Source organism: Sorex fumeus, unplaced genomic scaffold, assembly GCF_029834395.1.
Source record: "Sorex fumeus unplaced genomic scaffold, SorFum_2.1 ptg000128l, whole genome shotgun sequence".
NCBI classification, from domain to species: domain Eukaryota; kingdom Metazoa; phylum Chordata; class Mammalia; order Eulipotyphla; family Soricidae; genus Sorex; species Sorex fumeus.
This window is the reverse complement of record NW_026606185.1, coordinates 30,479,797-30,494,691: the sequence shown is the minus strand read 5'-3', so window position 1 is coordinate 30,494,691 and position 14,895 is coordinate 30,479,797. Positions and strand designations below refer to the sequence as shown.

At 37.8% G+C, this 14,895-nt stretch overlaps 1 protein-coding gene across 2 annotated transcripts in view; it reads left to right on the top strand.

Annotated features, from left to right (window-relative positions):
* The first annotated feature begins 4,152 nt into the window (after positions 1-4,152).
* The window catches only part of CHST9 (carbohydrate sulfotransferase 9), a 313,123-nt gene continuing 302,380 nt past the window's right edge, over positions 4,153-14,895 (top strand). The window contains exon 1 of one of the 2 annotated variants that reach the window (XM_056138165.1): positions 4,153-4,263. The gene's annotated coding sequence lies outside the window, so the exon portion shown is untranslated. Of the gene's footprint in view, positions 4,264-4,354; positions 4,396-14,895 lie in introns of those variants that run through there. The other variant, XM_056138168.1, reaches the window with a different exon arrangement.

Sequence of the window (14,895 nt, the reverse complement as noted above, 5' to 3'; positions counted from 1 at the left end):
AGTTTATTTTCTATACTACATTTTGTGTCCTGCAATCAACTTCCAATAATCAGTATCACGTTCCTGTCCCTTGTTCTTATTTTGCCTTGAAATTTTTTTCTGAGGAAAAAGCTATGGTAGTTTTGTATTTTCTGATTAGTTTTCCTCTGGATGTTGTTGTGTAGCCAAATTTGTTTGTGAAGTTCTGGAATTATATGAATAGCTTGACCTAACTAACTGAACCTGACCAGACTTCAATGAAGCTCCAATGTCATAGAATTTATCCAGTGCAATGACCTCATGCCAGGTAGATGAGGCCTAAGCCCAGAGAAAGAATAATTACCCAGCATTCTGTGGTCAGGCCCAGTTCTCAACTAATCTCTCTGTTTCACCTGACAAGTTTAAGCTTTTAAAAAATATTTTAAATTTCTGTCTCATTAAGAGCTATTTATTTTTATCCCTGCCCCTCCCATCCTCCTCCCAACAGCCTGGATAAATTGTTTTTTATCATTTAGAACAAGTGTTCTGCCATCCTGCCCTTCTGGTTCAGTGGAGTAACTGTTTTCTTATTTGTGAATCAACATGTCATGTTTTTTTTTCCTTTGTCTTGTTTTGCTTCTGTGCTACAAAATAAGACCAAGATAAATTTCTATAGAATAAAAACAGTTTTCTATCACTAAGTAGATTCTCCTCTATTAACTCAGGTAAAAAAACATTTCTTTATAGGTTAATATTTCTCTGTTCACTCTCAACTTTGATGTCATAAATAATATGATTAGAAATGTTCACCATTCCCACATAACCATGTACATTGTACTCAACACCTTTCTGATGAATTATTATTTTGGCCATTCATTAAGCCACATCATTGAGAACTGCAAGTTTTTTTCAAAAGGCACATCAAGACCATCAACAGCTGGGAAACAGGGTAAGGTTCTGTTGCCTACCTTAAAGTAGCTTTTAAATTTTATTATTTTTGATTAGGCAGGGCTGGAGCCATATTCAGTGATACTTGGAGACTACACCCAGCTCTGTTCTCAGAGGTTGCTCTTGAAAGTTCTCAGGGAAGCAGGTAATGGTGAGGATAGAGCCAGGCCTCCCAGTGCAGTAACTAGGCTTGGTCAATTGAGCTATCTCTGCATCCCTCCAACAAAATTAACATTTTCTTTTCTTTTCATTTTCTATTTGCTTTGTCTGAGGTCTTTGGTACACACATAGTAGTGCTCACAGCTTATTCCTATGTCTGTACTCAAAGATTACTCCTGCAGGTAATAGACAGACCATATGGGGTGCCAGGGTCTACTTTGTGCAAGGCAAGTGCTCTCGCCATTCTGCTATCACTCCGGCTCCAGAGTAGTTTTTTCCTGTTTGTTTGTTTTTTGTTTTAATTCTTAGTGAAACCAGGAAAATACCCTTCCATCTTCTTTACCCTGTCCTCCTTATATACACGTTCAAAAATATGAGCAGCACAGTCTTTACACTGTTAGATTTTCAAAGCTAACTATTTCTTAAGTTTAAAGTAAGGATAAATGCTCTGTGTGTGTTTCTAAAATAAAAGTAAGAATGATGAAGTCATATTCCCACAAATGGCAATATGAATGTATATTGAAATTTGATGGAAACTTCTTTTATGACTATAGTTGTTTCTACACATTAAAAGATCTATGGTCTATAAGCTTCAGAGTAGCCCCCACAGTAGTCAATAGTTAAACATTTTAAGAAATTGAAAGAACCAAACAAAATTAATAGACTGAAGAGTTTTGAAACATGCTGTGAACCAATGTTTCAGAAATAATTCACTATGTAAAACTTTGATTAGTTCAACTACAAATTAAAAATCAAATCAAAGACCAGGAGAAGATACATCTCACAGTGATACTTGATATGCATTTTCAGACGATTTTTTGATCCTTTGTTCATCTTCTTTGGAATTTAACAAAATCCATTTCCTAAGTTATTGGAAATATTTTTAATGGCTTTAGACAGAGGTTAAGAAATGAAAGACAGTTCACAGTTCTAAGTGATTTGCTTTGACAGATGAATGAAATAGTTTCTAAAGACTGGACGTTCCCAGAGCGTCTTGGAAAGTTATGTCAGAAGTTGACCTGACCATACTCACTTTCCCTCATTAGCTATGAAACTTTAAGAATTTAGAAATAGGAGTTCTAATGATATTCTTGCTTGGCATATTTATTTTGCAAGTGAGAAGCCACAGACCACGAAAGGTGTCTGATTTGTACTAGGCAAGAAATTGAGTCCAGATCTTATGAGCCCCACTGGTATTTCATCATTACTGTGCTATAACGGATGGTCACAACTCCAAGAGTTGGAATGATACTCATGGGACCAAAATGAAAGTGACTAAACTTAATTGGTAAATTCATTCAAAAATACTCATTAACTGCCTACCAGTTAAATACAGCCTGTGACGTTACCTTGTTTCTATAAAAGTGCACTGCAGGAAGAGATTTCTTACTTTTGGGGAGGAGTGAGGGTAGGTCTTCCTTGGCTGTGCTGCTGGCTCTGTACTCAGGGATCACTCCTAGTAGGGCTCAGAGGACCATTTGTGGTGCTGGTAATGCTGGTAATTGAACCTGGATCTACCCCAGGGAAAGCAAGTGCTTTATCTGTTTACCATTCTTCCAATCCCAGGAAGAGGTGTCTTTTGTAATGAATAAGGATCTTCACTGTACTAGGATAGTCACTGAGTTAAATGTGAATAATAAATCATCAGACATGCAAATTAAAAATAAAACTTTACTAACAAATAAAATTGGGCTGTTTCAAATAAACTAGATTGAGTCAAGCATGATCTATAATAGTATTTCTTCACTGAACGCTACCAGATGTGTTTTTCCTAAACCACTCAAAGATTCAAGCTAATAAAATTGTAGAAAGTTGGTAAGATCTTACTTTTAAAAAAACAACACTCTCATTTTTTTCTTTTCTGGTGGTGGGCGGAGGCCAGCTTCCAAGCAGTGCTCAAGGGTCTTCCATGGGCTACTTTATCAATCAGGCCAGACCTTTTAATGACAGAGCTCAAGCAATGTGATGTTTCTGATCTAGCAGTGCTTGGGGGGTTGGGGGCCTGATTTTGTGGACCACAAAGGCCACCCCCAGCCCAGTGCCATAGAATGTGGGCATGCAACTGGGATCTCACCCTGAGGCTATGTCTCCTGGCCCAGGAAAACAAAACAATGTTCCAGTTTATCTAAGAGACCTGTTCACTACTTTTAAAAAATTACCTTTTTCCTTTAATTTGTAGAAACTGCTGAATGTAAAGAAATCAATGAGGGGTTATGTTCACTTTATTGTTGCTAGCATGATGTTTGAGACCAATTTTTAAACTTCAGTGAACTATTTCCTTTAATGACATTTTTTGTATCTTAAACTTGATCTTTGGGAAGCCCTTTACCAACTGTCAATTTCAGTTTGTTTTAAAATTCAGGGCCTGAATGCTCTCAAAGGTTTTGAATACTGTAATTGTTAAAGGGCATTTGGCTCTTTCTTTTGGAAGCCTTTGCTTTACACAGGCCAACTAAAGTCGCCTACGGTGACTTCATATATCTACACGCATAGATAAGTAGATCTATATGCATATATATATATACATGTATATACAATATATCTATATACATACATATGTACATATAACACATTGCACTCCACTGACCTATTATAATATACAGGAATCTTTCTGTAAAGCAAAAGAAATTCTAGACTTGGAGTCTAGGCTTGGGAGCCCCCCCACTAACCTATTGATTCGCCCTTAAGGGTATCTCTAGAACACGGGGAAAAGTGTATGTATGGGGGGTTGGGGGGGGAATCTGAAACCAGGCTAAGATGCTAAAAGGAAGGGAAATTAGCAAAGCCCCCCGGGAAGACCGTTACTTCTTGGCCCACGGGTGGACGGTGCTGGGGAGAGCAACGGGGCGCGGGGCTGGGAGGGAAGGCGGGACGCGGGGGGAGAGACAGGGCCATAGAGGACGAGGCCCCGGGAGCCACAAAGACCGGCGGGGAAGCGGCGGAGCGGCGGGCGCGCTGCGAGGGAGATAAAAAAGCAGGAGGCGGAGCTGCCGAGCCGAGGTGGCGCCGCAGCCCCCGCCGGACCGGCCGGCCCGAGTCGAGCTGCTCCCGCGCTTCCCACGCAGCGGCCGCGGCGGGGAGGAGTCCCCGAGAGTTTGCCCGCGAGCGCGGGGAAGTTTGCCTGCCCGAGCCGCGCTGCGGGGAAGGGCTGTACCTGCCGGCGCCTGCTCCTCTCGGCTCCCCGCGTCCGCTCGCCAGGTAACTGCACTTGCGGGGGGCGGGCACTGGGACTTAAGGGGGTGAGGAAAGGGCCTCGATCGCTGGGCGCAGCTTGCGCCCGCAGTTGAAGAGGGGCCCGGGAGCGCGGGAAGTGCATCCTCACCTTTGCAGGTACTTCACCTCTGGCTGCGGGAAGGCGGCTTGGGACCCTCTTTTCTCCCCCTTCTCGAACCGCAGCCCTGCCTTGGGCTTGGCACCCACTCGCTGGCACTTTATTGGACGTGCTGGGAGGCTACCGCGGGGGTTGGGGTGGGTGGGGGGTTTGGGGGCTGGAAAGACCTGAGAGGGGCGACTGCAGAGGGACACGGGTGCCCGGAACTTGTTAGTTACCTGTGTCTGCTCTCTGGGCCCTGGTGGGGCCACCTGGACGGCAAGATTCCCGCGCCAGCTCCCCTGATGCCGGTTTATCCGGTCCTCCGGCTTGTTTGGCAGAAAAGCATCTCTGCCTTTCTTGCCCGGGTCGCTAACTCTGAGATGGAGCAAGGGCCCTGGCTAAGGTCGCGGCCAAGTTGGGAGGGAAGTTAGAGGGCTGGGAGCCCGCGTTGCAAATCTGCCCCAGCTAGAGGCGCTCCAGGTGAGGAGGAGGCTTGAGGTGGGCTGGGCAGAGTAGAACTGCGAGGGTTGCTTTGTTGTTGCAGCAGTTACTTTTACAAGGTTAGCCCTGGTTCCTCTTCTTCGGTTTGAACTTCCTGCCTATCAGCATGTTTCTGTTGCAAGGCTAAAAGGTGTTATGTTTGATGTGTGTCAGGAGTTGTTTCCAACCAAGTTCACAGGTGCAAAGGGAGCTGCCATTTCTCCCCTCCTCTCTCCCCAAAGGTCAAACTCCACTCCTAGAAGCAAAGCTTTCCTGCACAGACCCCCAGGTTCTAAAAGGAATGCCAATGTAGTGTGCTTGTGTGACTTTGTGCTATCAGAACCCAAACGCTGGGATGTTGAAGAGGACATTAGCAGGTTGTTTTTAAAAAAAAAAATATATATGTATATATATATATATACACACACACATATATATATATAGTAATTGAGATGATTCTTATCAGTGCTTCATATTCCTCACTTTAACCCCAAACGTTGCATCAGTTTTATCAGGTATTGCTACCACTGGGTGTAACGTAGGTGGGCTTCTTTCAGACTCAAATAACACCAGAGATGCAGTGTGACTGTATTTAATAATTACTGAGTCTTCCTGATTCAGTGGCCTGGCACCTGCCAATTCCCATACATAATCAGCCCACCATATGCCTGTCTACCAGATTGAGGACAAGGAGGATGTGATTGGTTTTTTTTTTTTTAAGACAAGAGTAATGTGGACTACCAGATTTTGTTATTGTTCAAAAACCCTTTAGGACTTCAGTCAACACGAATCGAATATACAGAATGAAATTGCACTTTTACCCAGTGCATTCAAAAAGAATACAATACCTGAGCACTTGACCAGTTGTTTAAGGAAGAAAAAAATGAAAGTTTTCTCATCAGACGGAAAACGTTTTGATTGAACATTGTCAGTAAGAAATAGCATACACTTCCTGCCCAGAGAAAGCACAAAGAAAACATTTTTTTCCTTTTTTGTTTTCTCTTGCCTCATTTGGGTTTTATCTTTTATTATACTCATGTCCTCCAGAAAATGAGCACCTTGCAGATAGATGTTGGTGTGTACTGACTGAACAACATATTTTTTTTAAATATAAATGCTTGGGGACAGTCCAAAACCAGAAATGTTTTAAATCATTACCAACCATCTGTTCTCTCCCACTCAATGCACAATGTTTTATTTTCTCAGGTGATAAAATATACATCCTCATAGTATTCATTTCCATGAATCCCCCTAGTCAGGCTACCTGAAGTTGACCTAATTTCAGCAACTACTTTGTTGATCCTATGAACCCCTTAAGCTCCTCTCCTTTTCATTTCAATGAATGAAGTAAGCGAAAAAGTTTTAGGGCCTTTGGTCAAGACCGGTCATATACTCTGATGAAATGAATGCTTCCCCCACCTTTTTGTTACCAGAAAGAATCTGAGAAACATTGCAGCTGCAGGCTTCTCCTGATGATAGTCCTTCCCTTTCTTCCTGGCCACAAGGGTAACATTTGGTGCTCTGAAGTAGTACATTAAAAAGTATGTGATACCGGATAATGTGTGTGGTTTCCAAAAGAATGTCACCTCTTCCAAGGAATAATTTACAAACTGGAAGACTAACAATATTTCAACTAGCAAATCATGTAGACCCAAAAACACACACATTTTTTTTGCCAGACATATAATAGGGGCTCTTATATTCTGGATAAACTGTCTATCTATATTCTTTGTGTTTGGGAATCTGAGTAAATTTGTGGATAATCATCAGCTAGAGTCACACACTCCTGGGTGGTTCATGTCATCATTTAAGCAAGACTTAAAGTTTTCAGTCACCCAGCCAAGAACATTTTCTCATTTTGGTAGTTTGCTAGAGCTAGAATTTCAATGTTAGGATATTTTTATCACTGAAAATTAAGTTTCATAATAAATATGTTGTTACTCAGTGTGCCAGAACATTGGGAAATGTTTTTTTTCTACTCAAATCTGGGCATAATGGCTCTCAAAAGCACTCTCATGTTTTTGAGGAAAAAGATCTTGGTAATCTTGGATACACTCTGAGATAATTTTATCAACCAGAGGAAGGTTATTTTCTGCCTTCTCACCTGCTACACTCCTCTATCCTGCCTTTGCCATGAAGGCCAAAGAGTCTCCTTTCTTAGCACTAGGATGCACTGAAGAGAATTAAATCAAACTATGAATAATTTTGGAAGTAAGTTGCTTTTAAGAAATATGGTCTAATTTAAAACCTTTGGAAACACATAACACTGTATTACATTTTATTTTTCTGTATACTAAAAATGAATTATTGAGGGGAAACAGTTTCACCATGTGTAGTAAGCACTCTGAATTATTCATGTTAATGAGAGGAGTAAAGGCAACAACAATCCAAAATCACGGTTATTTAAAAAGTCATTTGTGTTTGTCTCTGGGATGGATTACATGTGTGTTTTTTTTTCAAAAGGTTATCACTGCATTGTAGGCAAGTTGCCTTTCTAATTATTTTATTCTGTTTCAGTTAATTTTTTAAATGTGCTGCCCTCTGACACCAAACCTAATTGATGGGGAGGTGGTGTAAAGGGACCTGCTTCCTGGAAAGGTACAGGGTGAGCAAAATAAGACACTTCACTATCCAATTCACACAAAAAGATAACAGAGACTTGATTATATGCCTTCTCAAAGAATAAGTATTAAAAAATACATGCTCTTGGGGGTGATGGGGGGAGTTCTTCAATCAAAATGTGGGAAATTTAAGTCCACTTTACATGTAATAAGATGATTAATGGTCTTGAGAAAAATACTTAGGAGTTGTTCTGTGAAGCCAAGTAGGACTATACTTATTTACAAATCTTATTAAGCTGAATTTGTCAGTGTGAGTTGTTCCTAACACATACACGTGTGTATGTGTTAAGATGACACCTAAGCGATGTATATATGTGTGTGTGTATATATATATATATATATATATATATATATACATATATATATCAGCAAGATGCCATCAGATCAAGAGGTTTGACCTATTTGATCTCTGCACCTGTGCTCCAAATCAAAGCACATTTCATCAGAGATGCTTTATTGTTACTGTCTATCTGGTTAGATAAAATAGTTGAGGTTCAGAAAGACTGCCAATTTAACAGCTTTCTATTGTGTTTTTCCAAAGCGCCAGGGAAAAATTGGTTGTGGATGAAAGAGTTACTTGAACAAGAAGTTGATTCACACCGTAGCACTTTCTGCTTAACACTTTATTTATAGTCAGTTTTCAGTTGTATAGAAATTTTGTTGAATTGTTACTTCCTGGACTATTAGAAAGAACTTAGAAAACCTTTGTAGAGAAGGTTATATTTGTCAAAACTTTTGATGAGTAACTCAGATAATATCATTTTTATTTTAATAATTCAAAAAAAGTAAAACTATTGCAGCAGTGAGCAGAATGGTAATAGGGAAGTAGATGTCTCCTTCAGAACAATTGTTCTCATGATAAATGTGCTGGCGACTTAAAATATATGGCAATTTCACTTTTGAGGAAACATTTTTTTTTTATTTTTTATAGAGCACGGCATTTTTTTTAATGTCTTGACTAGACCGAGTACTTTAAATGAAGTAGTATGGTTGAAAATATAATTGGGTCCCCAAAGATTATAGTTTATATATACACTCATGAAAGAAATCAGCTTTTCCTGATCAGTGCCCAAGTTTTGGGAAAAAGTGATGTATTTTGTTATAGAGCAGAAAAGGACTTTGAAAATAATTTGTTCTAGTGCCCTTATTTTACAATTAAGACATTTGGACCAGCAGTGATCCCCATGAACTGTTAAAGGTCACTGTAGTAGAGAGGCAGAGCAGCAGGAGAAATCAGATCTCCTGACTCTTCATCCCAGCACAGATGCGATCTTTAGGGGAGTTAACTCTTACTGGCCATCACACTATCCACTGTGTATGATGATCATGAAGTGGTCTAGAGATAAATACAGAAGTGTTGTAGCTTGCTCTCTTGTGTCATTCATTGGATACTCATTGTAGACCATGGTCCTCAACACAATCAAAATCACATCTGCTTCTTTAATCAAAAGAAAACTGTATTAGGGACCAGATAGTATAGGTGGTAAGGCACATGGTTTGAATGTGGTTGCTTCTGCTATCCTTGATTTAATTCCCAGAACAACATATGGTCCCCCGAGTACTGCCAGAGATCATTCCTGAGTACAGATCCAAGAATAGGCCCTGTGTAACATTGGGTTTAGCCCAAACCCTGCCCCTCCAGAAAAAAGTTATGTTACCCTTTATATATTGAAATCTATTTAATCAGCAAAATGGGTTATAATGTATAAGTAATAAAAAGGGGCAATAAAGCAAAAGTAATTTCTAAGAAAATATGTATTTTACTACTAATATTTGTGGTTTACTTCATTTGAACACATAACAAGGAACTAAGAAACTTACACACACATACATATATAGAATAAAGTTGGATTTGAACAAATATAAATAGAAAACATTCTATAATTTAAAAACGGGAAAATGAGCAAATGAAGAGAAACTAAATGTATTAAGTTAATTACAAATCTACCTTATTTGTTTATGATAATAGTGAATTAATAATAATCATTGTAGAAAAACATGCCCATTTAATTATGGACTGTTGGGGTGGAGAAAATATGGAAGTATATTGCGTTAAATATGTTTAAATGTGAGAATAAACATTATTAATGCATTTTCACCAAAATTAAAAAAATACTATATTAATATTTCCCTATTGTTTTTAATATGAACCATACTTGGACCGACTGTGCAGGTTGCCTACCATGGCATCAATAATTGCAAATAAATCATTTCCAAAAATAAAATTATTGATTTAGTTGGGAGTCTGTCTTTCACAGTTTATTATCTATTAATATTATGGCATTTCAAATCTAGAATTAGGAGGCTCACAGCTTGGAATGATTAAATTATTCACCATAGCAATCTTAATGTAGCTGTCGGACTTTTCAGAGGAAATGCCTGTAAAATACTTAATTGTGATTATGTACAAGATTCTATAAGTTAATGATTGTTTTAGGTTCCATTCAGTGGATTGTTGCATATTATATGGGATATTTGGGAATATTCACTAGTTGGGCCTGTCCCAAAGCCCCACTAAAAGCTCTCTCCTCCCCCAATAATCTTAACAACCATGAGTATAACGATCCTTCCCACAATATTCCCTGGAGATTGTTTGACCTTGATGAGAGTCATACGACTCAAAAAATAAATTTTTATGGTAACGTGAATTATTTTTTGCTCATTTGATTCATCTGTCTTTATTTCTTTGGGATCTTTCCCTTTGTTCACTGACTTTCTGTCTTCAGCAGACGAGGATTACCAACTTTATTTTCTAGCCAACACAGACTCATTATCGATCATTTTCTGTCTTTCTCATCTTCATAAAAATTTACTTCTTCTGGTCCTTTTCTCCCCTTAGGAATTTATCTGTAGTAGTTGGTCGTGAGTGGTGGCAAATAAGTGTGCAAGATGACTTAATATTTTAGTTCTCCTAAGCCTTAGATGGGTGCTTATCTCCAGAAAACATTATAAGCTTCCACATATTAGAGACATTCTGTACATTCCCACATAGGTATATGTGCATATATACATATACATATATATACACTATATATACACACACACACACTCACATGTGTATACATGTTCAAGCAAACACATTTCAGGTACGAATAAAATAGGAAAGGAGGTATTATTTGAGGTTGTGTAGTTAAAGTTCTTGAAATATGCTTATATAAAGAACTGTAGTACAATTCTGGAAGTTACATAATAAAATGTAATATTGTGAAGTATTCTCAGAGAAGGGACCAAAATCTACTTGAGACCCAAATAAACAGTTGTTTTAGATTTTTGGGGGTTATTTCTTAAAATAATGTGCTCTAGAATATAGGAATTGTAAAGGAATATTTATATATAACTGGGTTGTTTGTCTTAAATGTGTTTACTCTATATACTGTTGGTATAATAAAGCACACTGAATATTTTCCCTTTGGAAAAATACATAGTATTTGTAGAACTATAGAAGTGTTTGAAATATTAGCAGTATATGCAACATAAGGAGCATGTAGGATTCCAGAAATATGATGAGAACTGAAAGGGAATTTCAAATTTTCTTGCTTATAGCATTCTTAATACACCATAGCCTAAGACCTGCTATTGAAAATGAAGAATTAATACAAAAAATTCTTTCAATGCAGCAAGAGTTCAGAACTTACCATATTTAAGTGAGATATTTTTGTTTTTAATTATGTCCCATCATGGGTGTATCCTAAATATCTTTTTTAAAATATTGGATACTTTGTTTTACTTACTGGGTTAGTTTTTGGACCATACCCAGTGGGATCAGAACTTTCTCCTGACTCTGTGCTCAGATACCACTTCTGGTGGTGTTTGGGGAACTGTACATGGTACCAGAGACCAAATCAGGTTGGTTACTTTCAAGGCAAGTCGTGTAACCCCTGTAGTATCTCTCTGATGCCCTGAATGTTTTAATATTTTTAAAGAAATATTTTTAACTTGAACTCAATAAGTAAGATGAAGTCATAATATATTTGAGTGCATTTGTACTTACGTATGTGAACAATTTGACATAATCACAAGATTTTCAGATTTAAAATGTGTATTTTCCCTTTTCATGAGAAGCAGCTTTTCATACAGAACAGATATAGCAATTGAACAAACAGAACTTGACCCATGATCATTTTTGTTGTATATTGTTTATTTGTAGTGGAATCTTCCTGGTCAATTGAATGGCCCAACACTCAACCTCAGACTGACCCCTAACTTTATTTGGTTGACTTTTGTTACAATTTCTAATAAGAGTATATCGGTGCAGTGGGAATTGCAAGAGGATAAAATTGAGGTTGTTGGATTGTGGAGGTGATAAGGAAAATAAGGAGTTTCATTTGAACAGCACAGAGATACATGCAGGCAGTGAAATATTATTGGGATATCTGTCTTTTCTTATTATGCTTTTTAGTCTTACGTGGAATAGAAACAGAGAAAGTCTTCTTTCCTCTTTGTATTGTTAGCTCCTGTTTTTAGGAGAAAACCTTTGTCAGAATATACAGATATGACACATTCCAGCACTGGGTCATAGTGCCCTCTTTGACTATCCTACTTCAGTACTGCCCTAAACTGAAATCTAAAACACTTAAAAATGTAGTTAAGAAAAAAAAATACTCTCAGTCAAAGTGCTGAAACTTCAGAAGCTTCTCGTTGAGATAATTGAAAATGAGAAAGCCTAGTAACATGACGTTGCCATTTCACATGATGAATGTAATATTTGTCCATTAGTTTTAGAAGCAAGATGTTCAAAGTTCACTTAGCTTTAATCATTTCCATTCTCTTTTTTTAAAATATCACTGAAATTATCCAGGGATGTAGCTCAGCATTTGCTGTGTAATTATGAGGCCCTGGGTTCAATCCCTGTTACTGCAAAATGACAATAAAAATAAATATGACAGGAACTAGAGTTGTGACCTATAGTTATAAACTACTTAAGATAAATACATGCAGTCTGTAAAGATTTTGATAAAATTATGTTGGTTGTATATTTAAGAAGGTAAAGGTAAGGTAAAGGTAAAGGCCCTCCCGTTGATCATCGATTTGCTCGAGCGGGCCCAGTAACGTCTCCATTGGAGACTTTGTTGTTACTGTGTCTGGCATATCGAATACTTCAATATTCGATATTTAAGAAAGTAATTTCAAAATTGAAATTTAGGTCTGATGTCTAAGAAACATACTGTAAATTTGATTTTCCAGTATATTCTTTAAACAGATTATAATGAAGGTCAGTTATACCTCCCCTCAACACCATGAATTTTCTCAGTATAAAAAATCCTCAGTGTATTGGTGACATCATTGGAGTAAAAGTAGTAACTTACTATACTCTTAAAATCTTGTATTTGCAGTCTGTTTTCAACTAGAAATTCATTCAGAGAATGTGGATATGGTACTGTAACTGGCATGGCATTTAGCTAGACAGAATGATGCAGTCTTACTGATTGTTTGTGACCAGAGCTCAAGTTTTATTGATTGTTAAATATTTAAAATTTTAATACTGTACTTAACATTTCCTGGTGTGATAATTAGATTAAAGTTGTATAAGAGAATGGCTTTTTAACAAAATTTATTGATTGAAGTTTGGTGATGTATTAGGCTGATATAAGAGAATGCCTTTTGGAATGGTGGATATAGTGGGGAATATTTAGAAATAAAAAGGTTGCTTTTTTTTGTGGCTTTTGGGGCCACACCTGGCAGTGCTCCGGGGCTGCTTCTGTGCTTGGCAGTGACTCCCAGCAGCTCTCAGGGGACCTCACAGTGTCAGGATTGAACTCAGGACTGTTTGCAAATTATGTGTTCAGCCAACTATGTCTGGCTCGAGACGCGATGGGGCTTGAGAGATAGTACAAAGTTTAAAACATTTTCCTTGCATGCAGTCAACCCTGATTTGATCTATAATCAGTTCCTGAGCACTCCTCACCCTTAGCAATGAAAGCTGTTTAGAAAAAAGAAAGCAATGAAAGCTATTTAAAAAGTAGAGGTAAAAATTTTTTCTGAAATATTTATTTTGTACCAACATTAGTTCACCTTGAATTTTCCAAACATGCGTATACGAAGGACTATGAAGTTGCTGGCCTGTGTTTAATACAGAGCACTCATGAGCATGTATCAGGGCAGGTATGCAAGTATTAAAATGGTTGAAAACTCCAGCTTAGCTTCATAATCAAGGCTCAAAATCCTTCTCACCTGTGGATCCAGTTGTGTACTTGACCTTTTTAGAAAACCTTTATCCATAAAAAATAATTAAATGAAGCATGTCAGTATCAAACTTGTGATTTCTGCCTATCACTCCACCACCTCTGGGATTTCCGAGCTCACGATATGGATTTTATCTTTGATAGTCCATCTCCTTCAACATCGTATCTAAGCCTCACCTAGTTATTGATCAATTCTTCTAAAGTATGTTCACATCTAGCTTTCCATCACTATTCAACTCTAAACTTTTACCACATTAGATTAGCCAGGGCTTTCTAACTGATCTCCTATCATCTGTTATTTTCCCTTTTTTATGCCCATCCTCTAACAAAGTGTCAGAGGAACCTTTACAAAATGCAAATATGGTAGCTGTTACCATTCAACCACACACACCACCATTTAGATGGATTATCATTGCTTTCTTTAAGATAAAGGCCAAACTGTGCATCTGATGTTTTGAAGGCCAGAAAGGTCAGGTTCCTCCAGTCTGATCTCTTTTAATACTCCCACTTTTTCCTTCTGCTTCATCTTGCTGGCTTTCTTCCAGTTGCACTGACTCACCTTGCTCTCTTCCAAAATCCCTGAATCACCCATAAACACACATACTCAAGCATCACATTATTAACTCTAGTTAATGCTTAAGATAGTAATGTCATGTCAAATGACATGAACCATCCTTAATGAACCATCTATTCTCTCGAGACTGAGTCACATTACTTCGTGATATAGATGCACACACATATATGTTAGTATGTATACATATATTCTTATATATTTATATCCATAACACATAGTTTCAAAAGAGTCATAATATCACATTTACTATGTAGTTCAGCATTAAGAAGAGACTTATCTAGTCTTAATGGTCTTATATTCTTAGGAAATGGAATAGTGCCTGATTTGAGTGGAAATATTAGTGTGGATCATATACATTTTGCCCAAACATCACTATCTTAGCTCTATGTATGCATGTGTAGGCACATGCTATACACAAACACACATCTTCACAGACTAATGAAGAACAATAGGTACTTACAACCTACAAGATCTGTCTTTTCTTTATAACCACCGCCCCCCCTGGATACCATGCTGCTTTTTATTAATTTCTTTCTGCTCTCAGTGTTTCAAAAGTGACTTGGATATATTTGCCTTGAAAGATGGGCTGGTCTATTGAACTTCATATACATATATACAAACACACATATATGTAATCTGTGGATAGGTTAGTCTATACCT